The sequence below is a fragment of the Sus scrofa genome, chromosome 1 (assembly GCF_054392235.1).
Source record: "Sus scrofa isolate SSC_HxYL_T2T_F1_AM1 chromosome 1, Sscrofa_HxYL_maternal_Yorkshire_Landrace_v2.0, whole genome shotgun sequence".
In the NCBI taxonomy this organism is placed as follows: Eukaryota; Metazoa; Chordata; class Mammalia; order Artiodactyla; family Suidae; genus Sus; species Sus scrofa.
Window position 1 is genome coordinate 260,532,934 of NC_139383.1, and position 19,749 is coordinate 260,552,682.

A 19,749-nucleotide genomic window follows, 5' to 3' on the forward strand; every position below is an offset into this window, starting at 1 on the left:
GGTTTCTCTAAATAAAAAAGAAGTAAGAAGAAATAGGATGGAGGAAATCACAAGTGGAAATCAATCACTTAAATAAGCCAGTATACAGATCTAAAAGGGAAAAACAAAAACAAACAAACAAACAAAAAAAAACCTACTGTAAAAGTGATGAAAAACACAACAAACAGCAAAAGGACAAACATAAAGACGTTTAAAAAGTACTTCAAAATCATGGACTCTGGGGAAGGAAAGTAAAAAAATCTAGACGCTTTTGTTAAATAATGTGTTTGAGCCTATATGACTATCAGGCTAAAGCAAGCAGATATAGGAAGGGGTTAACATACTTAAAAAACAGGGCAACCACAAATCAAAACAAAACATTACATTCACAAAAACTAAAAAGAAAAGGGCAAGAGCATAAAATAAATGAAAATTATACAACCAAAAATAGAAAGAAGAAACAGAATCAACTGGAAAACAAGGTTTAAAATGGCAATAAATACATATTTATCAATAATTACCTTAAATGTCAATGGACTGAATGCTCCAATCCAAAGACACAGAGTGGCAAATTGGATAAAAATGCAAGAGCCTACAATATGCCGTCTACAAGAGACTCACCTTAGGGCAAAGACACACACAGATTGAAAGTGAGGAGATGGGAAAAGGTATTTCAAACCAATAGACAAGACAGGAAAGCAGGAGTTGCAATACTCATATCGGACCAAATAGATTTTAAAATGAAGGCCATAAAGAAAGACAAGAAGGACACTAATGATAAAAGGATCAGTTCAAGAAGAGGATATTACAATTGTCAATATATATGCCCCTAATATAGGAGTACCACAATACATACAACAAATACTAACAACAGACATAAAAGGAGAAATTGATGGGAATACAATAACAGTAGGAGACTTTAACACCCCACTCACATCAATGGACAGATCCTCTAGACAGAAAATCAGTAAGGCAAGAGAGATCCTAAATGACACAATAGAAATCTTAGACTTAGTTGATATTTTCAGGACATTACATTCAAAAAATCAGAATGTACACTCTTTTCAAGTGCACATGGAATGTTCTCAAGGACTGACCACATATGGGGGCAAAAAACTAACCTCAACAAATTTAAGAGTACAGAAATTATTTCAAGTATCTTCTCTGATCACAACAGCATGAAACTGGAAATGAACTACAGGAAAAAAAATAGAAAAAACTGACTACATGGAGGCTAAACAACATGCTACTAAAAAAACCAATGAGTCAATGAGGAAATCAAATGCGAAATTAAAAAGTACCTCAAGACAAATGATAATGAAGACACAAGCATTCAAATTCTATGGGATGCCTCTAAAGCAGCTCTTAGAGGGAAGTTCGTGGTGATACAGGCCTTCCTCAAAAAAGAAGAAAAACCCCAAATCAAGAACTTAACCTACCACCTAAAAAAATTAGGAAAAGATCAAAGAAAACCTAAAGCCAGAAGAAGGAAGGAAATCATAAAGATCAGAGAAGAAATCAATAAAATAGAGATTCAAAAAACAACAGAAAAAAAATCAATAAAACCAAGAGTTGATTCTCTGAAAGGATAAACAAAATTGACAAACCGATAGCCAGACTCACCAAGAAGAAGTGAGGGAGAACCCAAATAAACAAAATAAGAAATGAAAAAGGCAAAATTCAACAGATAACGCATAAATAAAAAAAACCTAAGAGAAAACCATGAACAATTTATATGCTAACGAATTTAAAAACCTAGAAGAAACGGACAAATTTCTAGATATATAAAGCCCACCAAAACTAAATCAAGGAGAAATAGATCATTTGAACAGCCCCATCACTGGAAATGAAACTGAGTACGTAATAAAAACACTCCCTACAAACAAAAGTTCAGGACCAGATGGCTTCACAGGCGAATTTTGCCAAACATACAAAGAACTTATACCCATCTTTCTTAAACTTTTCCAAAGGATTAAAGAAGAAGGAACACTCCCAAAGACATTCTATGGAGTTACCATCACCTTAATACCAAAACTAGCCAAAGATACTACCAAAAAAGAAAATTTTAGGCCAATATCTTTGACGAATATAGATACAAAAATTCTCAGCATCATATAAACAAGATCATATACCATGACCAAGTGGGATTCATCCCAGGTTTACACACAAGAATGGTTCAACATATGCAAACCAATCAATATCATACACCATATTAACAAAAGAAAAGCCAAAAACCACATGATCATCTCAACAGATGCAGAGAAAGCATCTGACAGAATCCAACATCCATTCATGATAAAGACTCTTACCAAAGTGGTACAGAAGGAACATATATTAACATTATAAAAGGCATTTATGACAAACCTACAGCCAACATAACATTCAACGGAGAAAAGCTGAAAGCCTTCCTGCTAAAACGTGGAATAAGACAAAGATGCCCACTCTCACCTCTTTTATTCAACATAGTGTTGGAAGTCCCAGCCACAGCAACTGCACAAACAAAAGAAAGAAAAGGTATTCAAATTGGAAGACAAGAGGTAAAATTGTCACTCTATGCAGATGACATGATATTATATATATAAAACCCTAAGGACTCCACACAAAAACTACTCAAACTGATCAATGAATTCAGCAAAGTAGCAGAATAAAAGATTAACATTCAGAAATCAGCTGCATTTCTGTATACTAACAATGAAATATTAGAAAAAATACCTCCCCCCAAAAAAAACACTTTTAAATATCACTCCCAGGAGTTCCCATTGTGGCTCAGTGGTAATGAACCTGACTAGTATCCATGAGGACATGGGTTCAATCCCTGGCCCTGCTCAGTGGGTTAAGGACCCAGCATTGCCATGAGCTGCAGTGTAGGTCACAGACGCAGCTCATATCTGCATTGCTGTGGCTGCAGTGTAGGCCAGCAGCTGCAGTGCCAATATGACCCCTAGCCTGGGAACTTCCATATACTGCAGGTGCAGCCCTAAAAATATATAAATAAAAAATAAAATTTAATAAAATCACACCCCAAAAATTAAATACCTAGGAGAAAACCTGACCAAGGAGATGACTTATGTGCTGAGAACTGTAAAAAGTTCTAAGAAATTAAAGAGGATTCAAAGAAATGGAAAGATATTCCATGCTCCTGGAATAGAAGAATTAATATAATTAAAATAGCCATTTAACACTTTACAAAGCAATCTACAGATTCAATAAAATCCCTATCAAATTACCCATGACATTTTTCACAGAACTAGAACAACTCAAAAATTTATATGGAACCATAAAAGAACCAGAATTGCCAAAGCAATCCTGAGAGGAAAAACACAGCAAGAGAAATAACGCCCAGACCTCAGAAAATACTGCAAAGCTACAGTAATCAAGAGAATGTATTACTGGTACAAAAAACAGACATACAGTGGAACAAAATAAAGAGCCCAGAAATAAACCCAGACACCTATGGTCAATTAATCTTTGACAAAGGAGGCAAAAATATAAAATGGAAAAAAAGACAGTCTCTTCATCAAGTGGTGCTGGGAAAACTGGACAGTTGCATGCAAATCAATGAAACTGGAATGCACCCTCACACCATGCACACAAATAAACTCAAAATGACTTAAAATATTTAAACATAAGATAAGACACCATCAACTCCTGGAAGAAAGCATAGGCAAAACATTCTATGATATCAACCTTACAAATATTTTCTTAAATCAGTCTCCCAACACAATGTAAATAAAAATAAAAATAAACCAATGGGACCTAATCAAACTTAGAAGCTTCTGCACAGCAAAGGAAACCATTAAAAAAAAAAAGACCTCCAGAATGGGAGAAAATAGTTGCAAACTATTTTGCAACCAACAAGGGCTTATTCTCCAAAATATACAAACAACTCATACAATTCAACCACAAAAAAAAAAAAAAAAAAAAAAATTGGAAAAATGGGCAGAAGACCTGAATAGAAATTTCTCCTGAGGTACCACCTCACACCAGTCAGAATGGCTATCATTACTAAGACTACAAATAACAAATGCTGGAAAGGGTTTGGAGAAAATGGAACCCTCCTACACTGCTGGTAGGAATGTAAATGTAAATTGGTACAAGCGCTACAGAAAAGAGTATGGAGGTTCCTCAGAAAACTAAATACAGAACTACTACATGATCCAGCAATCGTCATATATCCAGACAAAACTTTCACTCAAAAAGATACACACACCCCTATGTTCACTGCAGCACTATTCACAATAGCCAAGACATGGAAACAACCTAAATGTCCATCAACAGATGGATTAAGATGTGGTACAGGAGTTTCTGTTGTGGTGCAGTAGAAACAAATTCGACTAGTATCCATGAGGATGGGGGTTCGATCCCTGGTCTCGCTCAGTGGGTCAGGGATCTGGCAATGCCGTGAGCTTGTGGTATAAGCTACAGATGCAGCTCAGATGCCATGTGGCCGTGGCTGTGGTATAGGCTGGCAGCTGTACCTCCAATTTGACCCCTAGCCTGGACACTTCCATATGGCATGGGTACAGCTCTAAAAAGCAAAAAAAAAAAAAAAATATTTTAAGTGGTACATACACACTATGGAATACTAGTCAGCCATAAAAAAGAACGAAATAATGCCATGTGCAGCAACAAGAATGGAATTAGAAATTCATACTAAGTGTAGTAAGTCAGAAAAAGAAAGACAAATACCATACGATAGCACTTATTTGTGGAATCTAAAATATGGGCACAGATGAATCTATCTACATAACAGAAACAGACTCACAGACATGGACAGCAGACTTGTGGTTGCCACAGTGGAGGGGAAGGAAGTTGGATGGACTAGGAGTTTGGGGTTAATAGATGCAAACTATTACATTGGAATGGATAAGCAATGAGGTCCTGCTGTATAACACAGGGAACTATATCCAATCATTTGTGATAGAACATGATAGAAGAGAATATGAAAAAAAAGAGTGTACATATATGTATGACTAGGTCACTTAGCTGTACAGAAGAAATTGACAGAACATTGCAAATTAACTATAATAAGAATTTTTTAAAAAAATAACAGTAAAAAAGAAGAGGGAGCAGAAGACCTGGAGCTCACCTTCTCCCATAAAAGCAACAAAACTGCAAACAACTGCTGAACAACCTTCAAAAAAATAGACTGCAAACTATCAAAAAAGATATCCTACTTCAGAAGACAAAGAGGAGGACACATCGAAAGGGCAGGAGGGGTGGAGTTCCCGTCGTGGCACAGTGGTTAATGAATCCAACTAGGAACCATGAGGTTGCGGGTTCAATCCCTGCCCTTGCTCAGTGGGTTAAGGATCCTGCCCTTGCTCAGTGGGTTAAGGATCCGGTGTTGCCGTGAGCTGTGGTGTAGGTCGCAGACGCGGCTTGGATCCCGCATTGCTGTGGCTGTGGTGTAGGCTGGCAGCTGTAGCTCTGATTAGACCCCTAGCCTGGGAACCTCCATATGCGCCGGGAGTGGCCCAACAAATGGCAAAAGACAAAAAAAAAAAAAAAAAAAAAAGAAAGGGCAGGAGGGGTGATTACATGATATAAGCAACCCCACACACACTGGGTGGGTGGCCCACAGACTGTAAAGTAACTGTACTGCAGAGGCTCACCCATGGGAGTGAGAGTTCTGAGCCCCGCATCAGGTTGCTGCCCCTGGGCATCTGGCATTGGGAGAAGGAGCCCCCAGAGCATTTGGGATTGAAGGCCAGTCAGGCTTATGCACAGGAGCTACATGGGCCTGGGGAAAATGGAGACTCCACTCTTAAAAGGTGCACACAGGCTTTCATGTATACTGGTTTCCAAGGCAAAGCAGAGACTCCATAGGAATCTGGGTCGAACCTGCCTGCAGTTCTTGGAGGATCACCTGTGAAAACAGCAGGTGACTGTGGCTCCTTGTGGGGGAAGGACATTGAAGGCAAAGGTCTCAGGAATAATCATCAGCATGCACTTCTCTGAAGGGGGCCATTTTGGAAAAATCTGGCCCTACCCATCAGGGCTGTGAAGCCCCAGGCCAAACAATAAATTGGGTGGGAACACAGCTGCACCCATCAGCAAAAAGGTTCCCTAAAGACTCAGGCACACAGCCACCTCTAATCTCACCTAGAGACAAAGCCCCACCCACCAGAGGGAAAAGAATCAGCTCCACCTACAAGTGGCCAGGCACTAGTCCCTCTGATCAGAAAGCTTACAGCAAGTCCCTGTACCAACTTCAGCCACAAGGGGGGCAGACCTCAGAAGCAAGAAAGGCAACAACTCTATTGTCTGCAAAAAGGAGTCCACACCAAAAATCTATACAAAATGAAAAGGCAGAGAATTATGACTCAGATATGGGAACAAGAAAAAAACTCAGAAAAACACCTAAGTGATCTGTAGATAACCAACCTCCATGAAAAAGACTTTAGACTAATGACAGTAAAGGTATTTCAAGATCTTGAAAATAAACTGGAGCCAAAGACTGATAAATTACAAGAAACACTGAGCAAAGTAATAGAAGATTTAAGGATCAAGCAAGCAGAGATGCAAAATACAAAAACTGTAATAAAAAATTCACTAGAAGCAACCAACGGCAGAATATAAGAGGCAGAAGAATGAATAAGTGTGGTGGAAGACAGACTAGTGTAAATCTCTGTTGCAGAATAGAAAAGAGAAAAAAAGATTGAAAAGAAATGAAGTCAGAGCACTCTGGAACAATGTTAAATGCACCAGCATCCATATGAAAGGGGTGCCAGAAGAAAAAGAGAGAGAGAGGAAGGGCCAAAGAAAGTAGTTATAAAGATAATAGCCAAAAACTTCCCTAACATGGGAATGGAATCAGCCAATCAAATCCAAGAAGCACAAGTACCATATAAAATAAACCCAAGTAGGAACACCCCAAGACACACATTAATCAAACTGACCAAAATTAGAGACAAGAAAAAATACTGAATGCATCTAGGGAAAAGAAACAAATAACAGGGGAGTTCCAGTCATGGCTCGGCAGTTAACAAACCCGACTAGCATCCCTGAGGATGCAGGTTCAATCCCTGGCCTTGCTCAGGGGGTTAAGGATCTGGTGTTACTGTGAGCTGTGGTGTAGGTTGCACACACAGCTCAGATCCCACATTGCTGTGGCCCTGTCATAGGCTGGCAGCTACAGCTCCAATTCGAACCCTAGCCTAGGAACTTCCATATGCCACAGGTGTGGCCCTAAAAAAACAAAACAAATAAAGAAATAACATACAGGGGAACCCCCAAATGGTTATCAGCAGGTTGTTCAGCAGAAACTCTGCAGGCCAGAAGCGAGTGACACAATATATTTAAAGTGATGAAGAAAAAAACTCCAACCAAGATTACTCTACCCAGCAAGGCTCTCATTCAGATTTGAAGAAGAAATCAAAACTCTACAGACAAGCAAAATCTAAGAGAGTTCAGCACCACTAAACCAGCTTTACAACAAATACTAAAGGAACTTCTCTAGGTGGAAAAGAAAAGGCTGCAACTAGAAACAAAAATATTACAAATGACAAGGCTCACCGGTACAGGCATATATACTAAAGATAGGAAATCATCCACACACAAATATGCTAACAAAACCAGAGATCATGAGAAGAGGAGTGTACAAAGGCAGGATAGTGGAGAGGCACTTGCAATTAAGAGACCAGCAACTTAAAACAATCTTGTATATACAAAGACTCCTATATCGAAACTTCATGGTAACTGCAAACCAACAATCTACAACAGATAAACACACAACTAAGAAAAAGTAATCCAAATACAACACTAAAGATAGTCATCAAACAACAGGAGAAGACAGGAAGAAAAAAGACCCAAGAAAACAAATCCAAAACAGCTTATAAGAAGAGGATCTGGAATTTGGAATTTGATGAGTTTGGAAATTCATTTTTCCCTCTTAAATTTTTATACTCCTTTTTCATTTAATTATGTTTACCCTCTTACTTGGCTACGATTTTACTTTTGTGACAATGGAAAGGATATTTATTTCAATCAATCCCCTACTTTTGCCACTTAACTTCTTCCAGCTAATCCTCTATTACTGGTTAGTTAATTTTTACAGTAAATCACTTATTATCGGTCATAAGACATTTTTCTCCTTTTTTTATTACTCAAATGAATTTATCACATCTATAGTTGTATAATGATCATAACAATCTGATTTCACAGGATTTCCATCCCATAGCCCAGTCACATCCCCCCACCCCCCAAACTGTCTCCTCTGGGGACCATAAGTTTTTCAGTGTTTGTGAGTCAGCATCTGTTCTGCAAAGAAGTTCCATCTGTCCTTTTTTCAGACTCCACATGTCAGTGAAAGCATTTGATGTTGGTATCTCATTATATGGCTGACTTCACTTGGCATGATTGTTTCTAGGTCCATCCATGTTGCTAAAAATGCCATTATTTCGTTCCTTTTAATGGCTGAGTAATATTCCATTGTGTAAATGCACCACATCTTCTTGATCCAATCCTCTATCGATGGACATTTAGGTTGTTTCCATGTTTTGGCTATTGTAAATAGTGCTGCAATGAACACTGGAGTACATGTGTTTAGCGAGCTGTGGTTTTCTCTGGGTAGATGCCCAGGAGTGGGATTGCTGGATCAAATGGTAGTTCTATTTTTAGTTTTCTGAGGAATCTCCATACTGTTCTCCACAGTGGTTGCACCAATTTACAATCCCACCAACAGTGTACTAGGATTCGTTTTTATCCACACCCTCTCCAGCACTTCTTGTTTGTAGACTTTTGGATGATGGCCATTCTGGCTAGTGTAAGGTGGTACCTCATAGTGGTTTTGAATTCATCTCTCTAATAATGAGTGACGTTGAACATCCTTTCATGTGTTTTTTGGCCATCTGTATGTCTTCTTGGGAGAACTGTCTGTTTAGATCTTCTGCCCATTCTTTGATTACGCTGTTTGTTTTTTGGGTGTGAAGCTGCAGAAGTTGTTAAATTTTGGAGATGAATCCCTTGTCAGTTGATTCACTTGCAAAGATTTTCTCTCATTTTGTGGGTTGTCTTTTTGTGTTGTTTAGGGTTTCCTTTGCAGTGCAGATCCTTTTAGTTTAATTAGGTCCCATTTGTTTATTTTTGTTTTATTGTCATTAGTCTAAGAGGTGGATCTGAGAAGATGTTGCTGACGTTTATGTCAGAGAGTTTTTGGCCTATGCCTTCCTCTAAGTGTTTTATAGTGTCTGGTCTTATATCTACATCGTTAATCCATTTTGAGTTTATTGTTGTGAATGGTGTCAGGAAGTGTTCTCATTTCATTCTTTTTCATGTGGCTGTCCAGTTTTCTCAGCATGACTTATTGAACAAGCTTTCTTTTCACCATTGTATATACTTGCCTCCTTTGTCATAGATGAGTTGGCTCTAGGTGCGTGTGTTTAATTCTGGGCTTTCTATCCTGTTCCACTGATCTATATTTCTGTCTTTATGCCAGTACCATGCGGTTTTGATGACTGTTGCTTTGTAGTATAGTCTGAAGTCTGGGAGCCTGATTCCTCCAGCTCCATTTTTCTTTTTTAGGATTTCCTTGGCTATTCTGGGTCTTTTGTACTTCTAAACAAACTTTAAAATATTTTGCTTGAGTTCTGTGAAAAATGTCCTTGGTAATTTGATAGGGATTGCATTGAATCTGTATATTGCCTTGGGTAGTATAGTCATTTTGATAATATTGACTCTTCCAATCCAAGAGCATGGTATGTCTTTCCATCTGTTTGTGTCATCTTTGATTTCTTTCATCAGTGGCTTATAGTTTTCAGAGTACAGGTCTTTTGTCTCTTTAGGTAGGTTTACTCCTAGGTATTTTATTCTTTTGGGTGTGATGGTAAACGGGATTGCTTCCCTAATTTCTCTTTCTACTCTTTCATTGTTAGTGTATAAAAATGCCGTTGATATATGTGTATTAATTTTGTATTCTGTCACTTTGCCAAATTCGTGGATGAGCTCTAACAGTTTTCTGGTAGAGTCTTTAGGAGTCTCTAGGTATAGTATCATGTCATCTGCAAATGGGGATAGTTTGACTTCTTCCTTTCCAATTTGGATTCCTTTTATTTCTTTTACTTCTCTGATTGCCGTAGCTAGGACTTCCAGAACTATGTTGAAGAGTAGTGGCGACAGTGGACATCCTTGTTTTGTTCTTGATATCACTGGGAATTCTTTCAGCTTGTCACCATTGAGAATGATGTTTGCTGTGGGTTTGTCATATATGGCCTTTATTATGTTGAGGTAGGTTCCCATTATGCCCACTTTCTGAAGGGTTTTTTTTTATCAGAAATGGGTGTTGGATTTTGTCAAAGGCTTTTTCCACATCTATTGAGAGGATCTTACGGTTTTTCTTCTTCAGTTTGTTAATGTGCTGTGTCACACCGATGGATTTGCGGATATTGAAGAACCCTTGCATCCCTGGGATAAATCCCACTTGATCCTGATGTACAATCCTTTTAATGTATTGTTGGATTTGGTTTGCTAGTATTTTGTTGAGGATTTTTGCATTAATGTTCATCATTGAAATTGGCCTGTAGTTTTCTTTTTTTGTGGTATCTTTGTCTGGTTTTGGTATCAGGGTGATGGTGGCCTCATAGAATGAGTTTGGGAGTATCCCTTGCTCTGCAATTTTTGGAAATAGTTTCAGAAGGAGAGGTGTTAGCTCTTCTCTAAATGTTTGAGAGAATTTGCCTGTGAAGCCATCTGGTCCTGGACTTCTGTTTGTTGGAAGTTTTTTAATCATGGTTTCAATTTCAGTCTTTGTGATGGGTCCATTCATCTTTTCTATTTCATCTTGGTTTAGTCTTGGAAGATTGTACTTTTCTAAGAATTTGTCCAGTTCTTCTGGGTTTTCCATTTTATTGGCATATAGTTGCATATAGCAGTCTCTTATGATCCTTTGTATTTCTGTGGTGTCCATTGTTACTTCTCCTTTTTCACTTCTAATTTTATTGATTTGAGTCCTCTCTCTTTTTTGCTTGATAAGTCTGGCTAGGGGTTTATCAATTTTGTTAATCTTTTCAAAGAACCAGCTTTTCATTTCATTGATCTTTTCTATGGTTCTCTTTGTTTCTATTTCATTGATTTCTGCTCTGATCTTTATGATTTCTTTCCTTCTACTAACTTTAGGTCTTGTCTGTTCTTCTCTCTCTAGCTGCTTTAGATGTAAAGATAGCTTGTTTATTGGAGCTTTGTCTTGTTTCCTGAGGTGGGCTTGTATTGGTATAAACTTTCCTCTTAGAACGCGTTTTGCTTCATCCCATAGGTTTTGGAGTGTCATATCTTTGCTGTCATTTGCCTCTAGATATTTTTTATTTTTCTCTTTGATTTCGTCAGTGATCCATTGGTTCTGTAGTAGCATGTTGTTTAATCTCCACGTGTTTGTGGGGTTTTGTTTGCAGATTTGTTCTTGTTGTTGATTTCCAGTCGTATTGCATTGTGGTCAGAAAAGATGCTGGATATGATTTCAGTTTTCTTAAAGTTACCGAGGTTGGATTTGTAGCCCAGGATGTGATCAATCTTAGAGAATGTTCCATGTGCACTTGAAAAGAATATGTATTCTGTTGCTTTTGGATGAAATGTCCTAAAAATATCTATTAAGTCCATCTGGTTTAATGCATCATTCAACGCCTGTGTTTCCTTGATTTTCTGTCTGGTTGATCTGTCCATTGCAGTAAGTGGGGTGTTAAAGTCCCCCACTATGACTGTGTTATTGTTGATTTGTCCTTTTAAGGTTGTTAGCAGTTGCCTTATATATTGGGGTGAACCTATGTTGGATGCGTAGATATTTAAAATTGTTATGTCATTTTCGTGGATTGATCCCTTGATCATTATGTAGTGACCTTCCTTGTCCCTTAAAATATTCTTCATTTTAAAGTCTATTTTGTCTGATATGAGTATTGCTACTCCAGCTTTCTTTTGATCCCCATTTGCATGGACTATTTTCTTCCATCCTCTCCCTTTCAATTTGTATGTGTCCCTAGAAGTGAAGTGGGTCTCTTGAAGACAGCATATATATGGGTCTTGTTTTTGTATCCATTCAGCCAGTCTATGTCTTTTGGTTGGGGCGTTGAGTCCATTCACATTTAAGGTAATTATTGATACATATGTTCTTATTGCCATCTTATTAACTACTTTGGATTTGTTTTTGCTGCTCTTTTTTCTTTCCTTCTTCTCTTGTTCTTTTCTGCCTATAGAAGTTCCTTTAGTATTTGTTGTAAGGCTGGTTTGGTGTTGCTGAATTCTCTTAGCTTTTGCTTATCTGAGAAGGTTTTCATTTCTCCTTCAAATCTGATTGAGAGCCTTTCTGGGTAGAGTAATCTTGGTTGGAGGTTTTTTCCTTTCATCACGTCGAGTATATCATGCCACTCCCTTCTGGCCTGCAGAGTTTCTGTTGAAAAACCTGCCCATAACCTTATTGGGGTTCCCTTGTATGTTATTTGTTTCTTTTCCCTAGCTGCTTTCAAGATTTTCTCTCTGTCTTTAATTTTGGTCAGTTTGATTAGTATGTGTCTCGGGGTGTTCCTCCTTTGGTTTATTTTGTATGGTACTTGTTGTGCTTCCTGGATTTGAGTGAGTGGTTCCTTTCCCATGTTAGGGAATTTTTCAGCTATTATCTCTTAGAATATTTTTTCTGTCCCCTTCTCTCTCTCTTCTCCTTCCGGCACCCCTATAATACAGATGTTGGTGCATTTCACGTTGTCCCAGAGTTGTCTGAGACTCTCTTCATTTGTTTTCAATCTTTTTTCTCTTTTCTGTTCTGCATCTGTAATTTCCACTAATCTGTCCTCCGCCTCGCTTATTCGTTCTTCTGCCTCCTGTATTCTGCTGTTGGCTGCTTCTAGTGAATTTTTTCTTTCAGTTATTGTATTTTGCATCTCTTCTTGTTTAAGTTTTATATCTTGTATCTCTTTGCTCAGTGTTTCCTGTAAGTTATCCATCTTTGTTTGCCTCCAGTTTATTTCCAATGTCTTGCATCATCTTCAGCATCAACAGTCTAAAGTCTTTTTCCTGGAGGCTGAGAATCTCCTCCTTGCTTAGCTGTTTTTCTGGGGTTTTTCCTTTCTCCCTCATCTGAGTTATAGTTCTCTGTCTTTTCATTTTGATAGGTTTTTGGTGTGGTGACCTTCCTATAGATAATAGAGTTGTAGCCTCTCTTACTTCTGGTGTCTGCCCCCCTGTGGCTGAAGTTGGTATGGGGGCTTGCTGTAGGCTTCCTGATGGGAGGTGCTGATGCCTGCCCACTGGTAGGTGGAGCTGATTCTAATCCCTCTGGTTGGTGGTGCTTAGTCTCTGGATGGGATTAGAGGCAGCTGTGTGCCTGAGGGGTCTTTAGGTAGCCTGTTTACTGAGGGGCGGGGCTGTTTTCCCACCTGGATTGTTGTTTGCCCTGGGGCTTCTCATTGCTGAGTGACGGGTGGGGCCAGGTTATTCCAAAATGGCCACCTGCAGAGAAAGGCATGGCTGCTGAATATTCCTGAGAGCTTTGCTTTCAATGTCCTTCCCTCATAACAAGCTACATTCACCCCTGTTTTCCCAGGATGTCTTCTAAGAACTGCAGTCAGGTTTGACCCAGATTCCCATGGAGAGTTTGCTTTGCCCTGGACCTAGTGCACGTGAAAGTCTGTGTGCGCCTTTTAAGAATGGGGTCTCTGTTTCCCCGAGTCCTGTGGAGCTCCTGCTCACAAGCCCCACTGGCCTTCAATGCCAGATGCTCCAGGGGCTCTTTCTCCCAGTGCCAGATCCGCACATGTGAGAGTTTGATGTTTTGCTCAGAACTCTCACTCCTGTAGGTGAGTCTTTGTCAACCAGTTAGTTTCCAGTCTGTGGAGCTTCCCACCCAGGAGGTATGGGGTTGTTTATATCGCAAAATAGCCCCTCCCATCTCTTGATGTGTCCTCCTCTTTTTCTTCTGGAGTAGGATATCTTTTTTAAGGTTTCTGGTCCATTTGGGTGCAGATTGCTCAGTCTTTAGTTGTGAATTTTGTTATTTTTAGGAGAGAAGTTGAGCTTCAGTCCTTCTTTTCCGCCATCTTAATCCTGTCTCCAGTTATATAGATTATTTCATCTTTTCCTTGTCACAAAAAGGGAGGGACAGAAAGTAAGAAATCACCTTCAAGATGTACTAATATTAGACTTATTTGAAAAAAAAAAAAACAATGATTGTAAAATTTAATCTTTTATCAAATCATCATTTCATCCCATCATAGTGTTGGCCGATTTTTCTTCACTAAACTTCTTTGGCCAAAATATTTTTGGGCATTGTCACCTAGAATCCTAAAGTATGAGGTACACACTCATTTTGAGGAGGAATACAGAGAATATAAAAGAGCTTGAAGAGAGAGAGAGTAATTAGATGTGTTGAGACCACTGTCACTTTAAAGACATCTGAATTTATTTAGAGCATTCTTGAAGGTATGAGGACTGCAGGCATTACAGAAAATCTCCACAGTCTCTCTTTCCCCCTCTCTCCCTATGCCTCCCTATTTCCAGATAGCATCACAGAGTAAACCACCAGCATAATGTCCCTCAACATCTTACAAAGCGAGAACATTTACTTTTCATTTCTTCGTTAAAATTTACAGATTCCAGATAGGCTCCTTCATATCGTAATGCCCCTCCTATCAGTTACAAAGCTTTCAGCTGCTTGTCACCATGATCTAAACTGGCTCAACTGACAGGGGAATTTATTTTTTCACATAACAAAGTTTGGAAGTCAAGCATGCTTCTGGATTCCCTGATTCAATGACAGGTCTGTGTCATCAAGAGCTTTTTCTAGTTCCCTACTCTGCAGCCTTAGGGTATCAGCTGAGATAGTACAGAGACTACCTGTCTATATGGTTGAAAACAGCTATGAGCAAAAACTGGAAAGAAAAGGAGAAAGCTGCTCTTCCTACATAGAATACAGGCAGCACTCCATATCCCCAGCTTCCACATTTGTGAATTCAACCTATCATGGGTTGAAAATATTTGAGGAAAAAACTCCTGAAAGTTACAAAAAGAAAAACTTGAATTTGCCAGCAACTATTTACAGAGCATTTATGATTATACTTAAAACTATTTACAGAGGATTTATATTAGGTATTATAAGTAACTAGAGATGACCTAAAGTATATAGGAGGATATGGGAATATTATACAAAAATACTACATAATTTTATATAATGGACTTGAGCATCCCTGGATTTTTGGCATCTGTGGTGGTCCTGGAAGCAATTCCCCAAGAATTACTGAGGGATGATTATGTAAGGCTTCCATTTAGTCCAATGTGACCAATTTAGGACACACACCATACCCAGAACCAATAACAGTTGCCCGGAAAATGCCTGCTGTGTGCTGATAGACCTAGACTCAGAGTAATTAAGTTTTACCCCCAGAACTGAGAAGGTAGTATCTGAATAAAATCAGGGTTCTCTTAGGAAAGAGCAGAAGGGAAGGCACAATGAATAGGGAACCAACTAGATCCAATACACCCTTGCTACATTTTCCTTTTATGATCCCTTATTTCATGTTGATTAAACTACCCAGCCAGCTGCTGCCCCTCTGCCCCAATGGGTTTTGTAGTTGAATTATAATATCATGATGAAGAGCTCTGGAATTCTAAGGTTATGGCTCACCCCCAGTTCTGCCATTTATTTGCTTTGTGAAGAAGCCTTATGAGTGTCAATATATTGTCTGATCTGTGCTTATCTTCACAACCGTAAAATGGGGGAGTCATAATTGCTATTTCACTGGGCTGTTATATGGATTTCATAAAGGAGTCTATGCAGTACCTGACTAGAGTGAAGGTTTAGCAAATGTTAGCTTTTCTTATTAATATAAGTAACCAGGAGTTCCCTTTGTAGCACAGCTGTAACAAACCTAACTAGTATTCATGAGGATGCAGGTCGATCCCTGCCCTTGCTCAGTGTGTTGGGGATCCAGCATTGCTGTGAGCTGTGGTATAGGTTGCAGGCATGGCTCCCATTCCACGTTGCTGTGGCTGTGGCGTAGGCTAGCAGCTGTAGCTCTGATATGACCCCTAGCCTGGGAACCTCCATTTGCCATAGGTGTAGCCCTGAAAGAAAAAGGAAAAAAAAAATCAGTAAATTAATTTTATGCAAAACAGTAATCAGTATTTCCAGTGGTTCTCGAAGCATGGTTCTTGAACCAGCAGCATCAGCATCACCTGGGGACTTACTAAAAACTCAAATGTTCAGGCTTCACAGCAGACCAGCTGAATCAGAAGCTCTGGGAGTGAGGCCCAGTAATCTGGGCTTTTAAAAGGCCTCCTGATGATTCTAAAGCACATTCAAGTTTGAAAACCACAGCTCTACACTGACACTATCTCCAGCCAAATAGCAACAGTCACCATCCCTAGAAACTGCTCACAATCCTTGGTCAAAATATCACACCCCTGGTTTCCCCACTCCCTGCTGTACTCCCTCCATCATATCTCTGTTTTCAAGGCTCAGCTCAAATGTTACCTTCACTGATGTTATATCTGCCTGGAAAGCTCTTCCTCTAAATCTTTGCAAGGTTGAGTCCTTCTCATTTCCCAAGTCTCAGACCAAATGGCACCCCTTTAGAGAGACTTTCTCACATTACTGAGTGCAAAGTAACCTCTCTCTCTCTCTCCACCACATCACACTGTTTTAATGTTTCCACAGCACTTATCACTATCTGGATTTATTTATTTATTTATTTATTTATTTATTCATGCATGCATTCATTCATTCATTGTCTGCCTCCATCCACAAAGATGTAAGAACTGTAAGGGTAGTGACCTTGTCTACTCACCAGTATATAGATCATTAGCACCTAGAATAGTGCCTGAAAATAATAGGCACTCACTAAATATTTGCTGCATGAATGAACAGATAAAAATAACAGTGAGATTTCTTTAATCTCAACATAAGGGCCAACTGAGCTATGCCGTGCTTCTCACATGACTCAAGTCATCACATCATGATGCTAACAAATAGATTTAGAAGTCTGTGTTCTGAGGTCAAAGAATGATAACTCCCACATGGTACAGGGGACAGGAAGTCCCCAGTTGCTTCCCTCCTCCACGTAAGCATGTAGGAAACCACCCAAATTGTATCTGATATCACTTATAACTGGAATCTAATATACAGCACAAATGAACGTTTCCACAGAAAAGAAAATCATAGACTTGGAGAATAGACTTGTGTCTGCCCCGGGGCGCGGGGAGATGGAGGGAGTGGGAGGGATCGGGAGCTTGGGGTTAACGGATGCAATCTATTGCCCTTGGAATGGATTTACAATGAGATCCTGGTGTGTAGCATTGAGAACTATGTCTAGGTACTTACATCGCAACACAGCAATGGGAGGAAAAAGTATGCATACGTGTATGTGTAACTTGGTCCCCATCTGTACAGCAGAAAATAAAAAATAATAATAATAAAATAAAATAATAATAATTTTTTAAAAATTGTATTTGATATTTTCTGTATATCTGCTCAAGACTTTCCCCATCATCTTGGTGGTTTATTTGCTTAATTACCCTGACAACTCAAAAATTTGTCTGCCTCCACTTTAAGCCCCTTTTCCTGACATCCTGATGTTTCTGGAGATGAAGAGCAATTTGTCCATCTTGACCTCATAATAACATCTTATATCAATAAAGCAAGTAATAAAGTCAATTCTCAATTTCCTCTTTTCCAAAGTGAGTGACTCCAACTCCCTTCTATGCTCCTCTGAGGGCCCATTTTAAAATGTCTAATGCTTAACTATGGACCCTCTCAAGTTGTTTCCATTATTTATGAAATGAAGACATTCAAGGTGGGAGCAATGATTTTAAAAAGATTCAGAATGTTTCTTTTTTTCACTAAATTAGGGTGCTTGCAAACTCTGCTGAAGTGATAAAAGGTAGAAATATTATGACATGGGTTCAAGTCCCCATCTTAGCCACTTATGATCCCCGTGCTTTGGACACATTGTTTAATCTTTCTCATCCTCACTTTGATCCCTCTAAAACGGGAGTTCTCCCTTAAGATTTTTGTAACAATAAGAAATGAAAGTGTAAAATGAGAAATGACTTATACACACAAGTAATGGACTTTGGTCCAAGGTTTTCTCCCCCTGCCAAAATGTCCTTGGATGGCAGAGCCATTGAAGATGCTTCCCCCACAATATTCCCTACCTCTCCCCCTCCCTCAGGTAAACTTCCATCATGTTCTGCCAGCACTGCCAGCTTTTCCAGTCCCACCCAATTTTCTTTCACAAGTATTTCAACTAATAAAATCCTTAGCATCTCTTTCTTGGAAGATTCAGGCTAACATTGTAAACAAAACAAAAAAGAACACAGTTTTCAAGGAAATTTTGTGTCTATAATCACAACTATTCCTTTTAAAGAGCCAATAAATTACACAAATGAAAAATTAGAGTCCCCTCTGTTTAAATGAAGTTAAGCAACTTGTCTAAGATCAACTACCTCATTTTTTTCAGAAGCTTCCTTATCTCCTACTCTTCCCTGCTCAGTGTCCAGAAAAAAAAAAAAAAAAAAAAACCCTTAAATTTACTTTTCCTTTTGATTACTATTTTCCTAGTATGAACACCAATAGCACCTAAAATTTACTAAGCAGGCACTGTGTAAGCTCTTTACATATATTCAACTTTTCATTTAATCCTCACAACAACTCAAGAAGGTAGGTACTTCCCCCTTTATACATCTGAGGAAACAGCTACAAAAAGTTAAGCAACCTGCTAAGGGTCACTCACCAAGTGAAGGACCCAGTTCCAGCCCCTGACTCTACATCTAATGCTCTCAGAACTAATTAATAACAGTATCTCAAATCTGTAGAAACATTTTACTAAGCACTTCTACATGCATTAGGAAATGGGATCAGCACCCACCAGTAATTCTCTCTGCAGAGGTCTGGAGAAAGACAAGAGTTAGGGAAAGGAACAGGGGTAACAGGAGCTGAAAAGGTACAAAGGTGAGAACTAACCTTCTGCCTCTAGCTCAGGTTGCAGAAGAGTCACGCATGGCCACGTGTATCCCAAGGGCCCTTATTTGGGGACCAAAAAAAAAGCATAGGGAGGTAGGGAAGTAAATTTCTGTTAGAGACTGCCAGAAAATATTCTCCCAAGTAATTTTCCTAAAATTATTAGATGGAAATCAGCTTCCTAGCACCTACAAGCCACAGTAGAGGGAAGACAACATCAAGCACTCAAGGTTCTCCATGACCCAATTCTCAGCTTGCTCTCCAGCTTCATCTCACTTTCTGCTCTGTTTTGCTTTATTCTTCAATACATCAGCATTCATACTATGCTATCACATGCCTCTATACATTCTGTCACGCAGCTCACCACATAAATCACCCTTCCTTTCCTTCCTCTGGCTCATCTTACTCATTCCTCAACAAATCAGCTCAGCCACCATATACTTTAGAAGTCTTGCTCAGCACCTAAACTGAGGAAACCCAGAAGTCTCCTCCTCTGTGCTCTCCTTAGGTTAACCCCACTGCTTATGTCACTTCAACAATTACTTTATTATGTTGAGATTATCTCCCACTAGAGATACAAACAGAATTATCTCCTTAAAACCTCATCCATACCTCACCACTCTGGCCCATAAAGTGCTTCAAGGGGGATCCTATGGAAGGCAAGAGAAAGATTCAGGTTCCACACTCTGGCTTTCAAGGCCCTAAATGATTTAGTCTTTGACCTTCTTGTAAGAACTCTCCCTTTTGCCCTTGCTTACTAACCATCATACCGCTCACTGTCTCCATTCAAATCCATTACCATGCCAACTCTTTTATGCCTTAGGACTTATTTCCTC

General features: G+C 39.1%; 1 protein-coding gene across 11 annotated transcripts in view; it reads right to left on the reverse strand.

The window, feature by feature from the left end:
• Positions 1–19,749, reverse strand: part of LOC146407135 (uncharacterized) — a 975,296-nt gene that overhangs the window by 763,211 nt on the left and 192,336 nt on the right. Inside the window, exon 2 of one of the 11 annotated variants that reach the window (XR_014825612.1) lies at positions 2,428–2,469. The exons of the other annotated variants lie outside the window; for them this stretch is intronic. The gene's annotated coding sequence lies outside the window, so the exon portion shown is untranslated. The remainder of the gene's footprint in view (positions 1–2,427; positions 2,470–19,749) is intronic. 11 annotated transcript variants of the gene reach the window in all.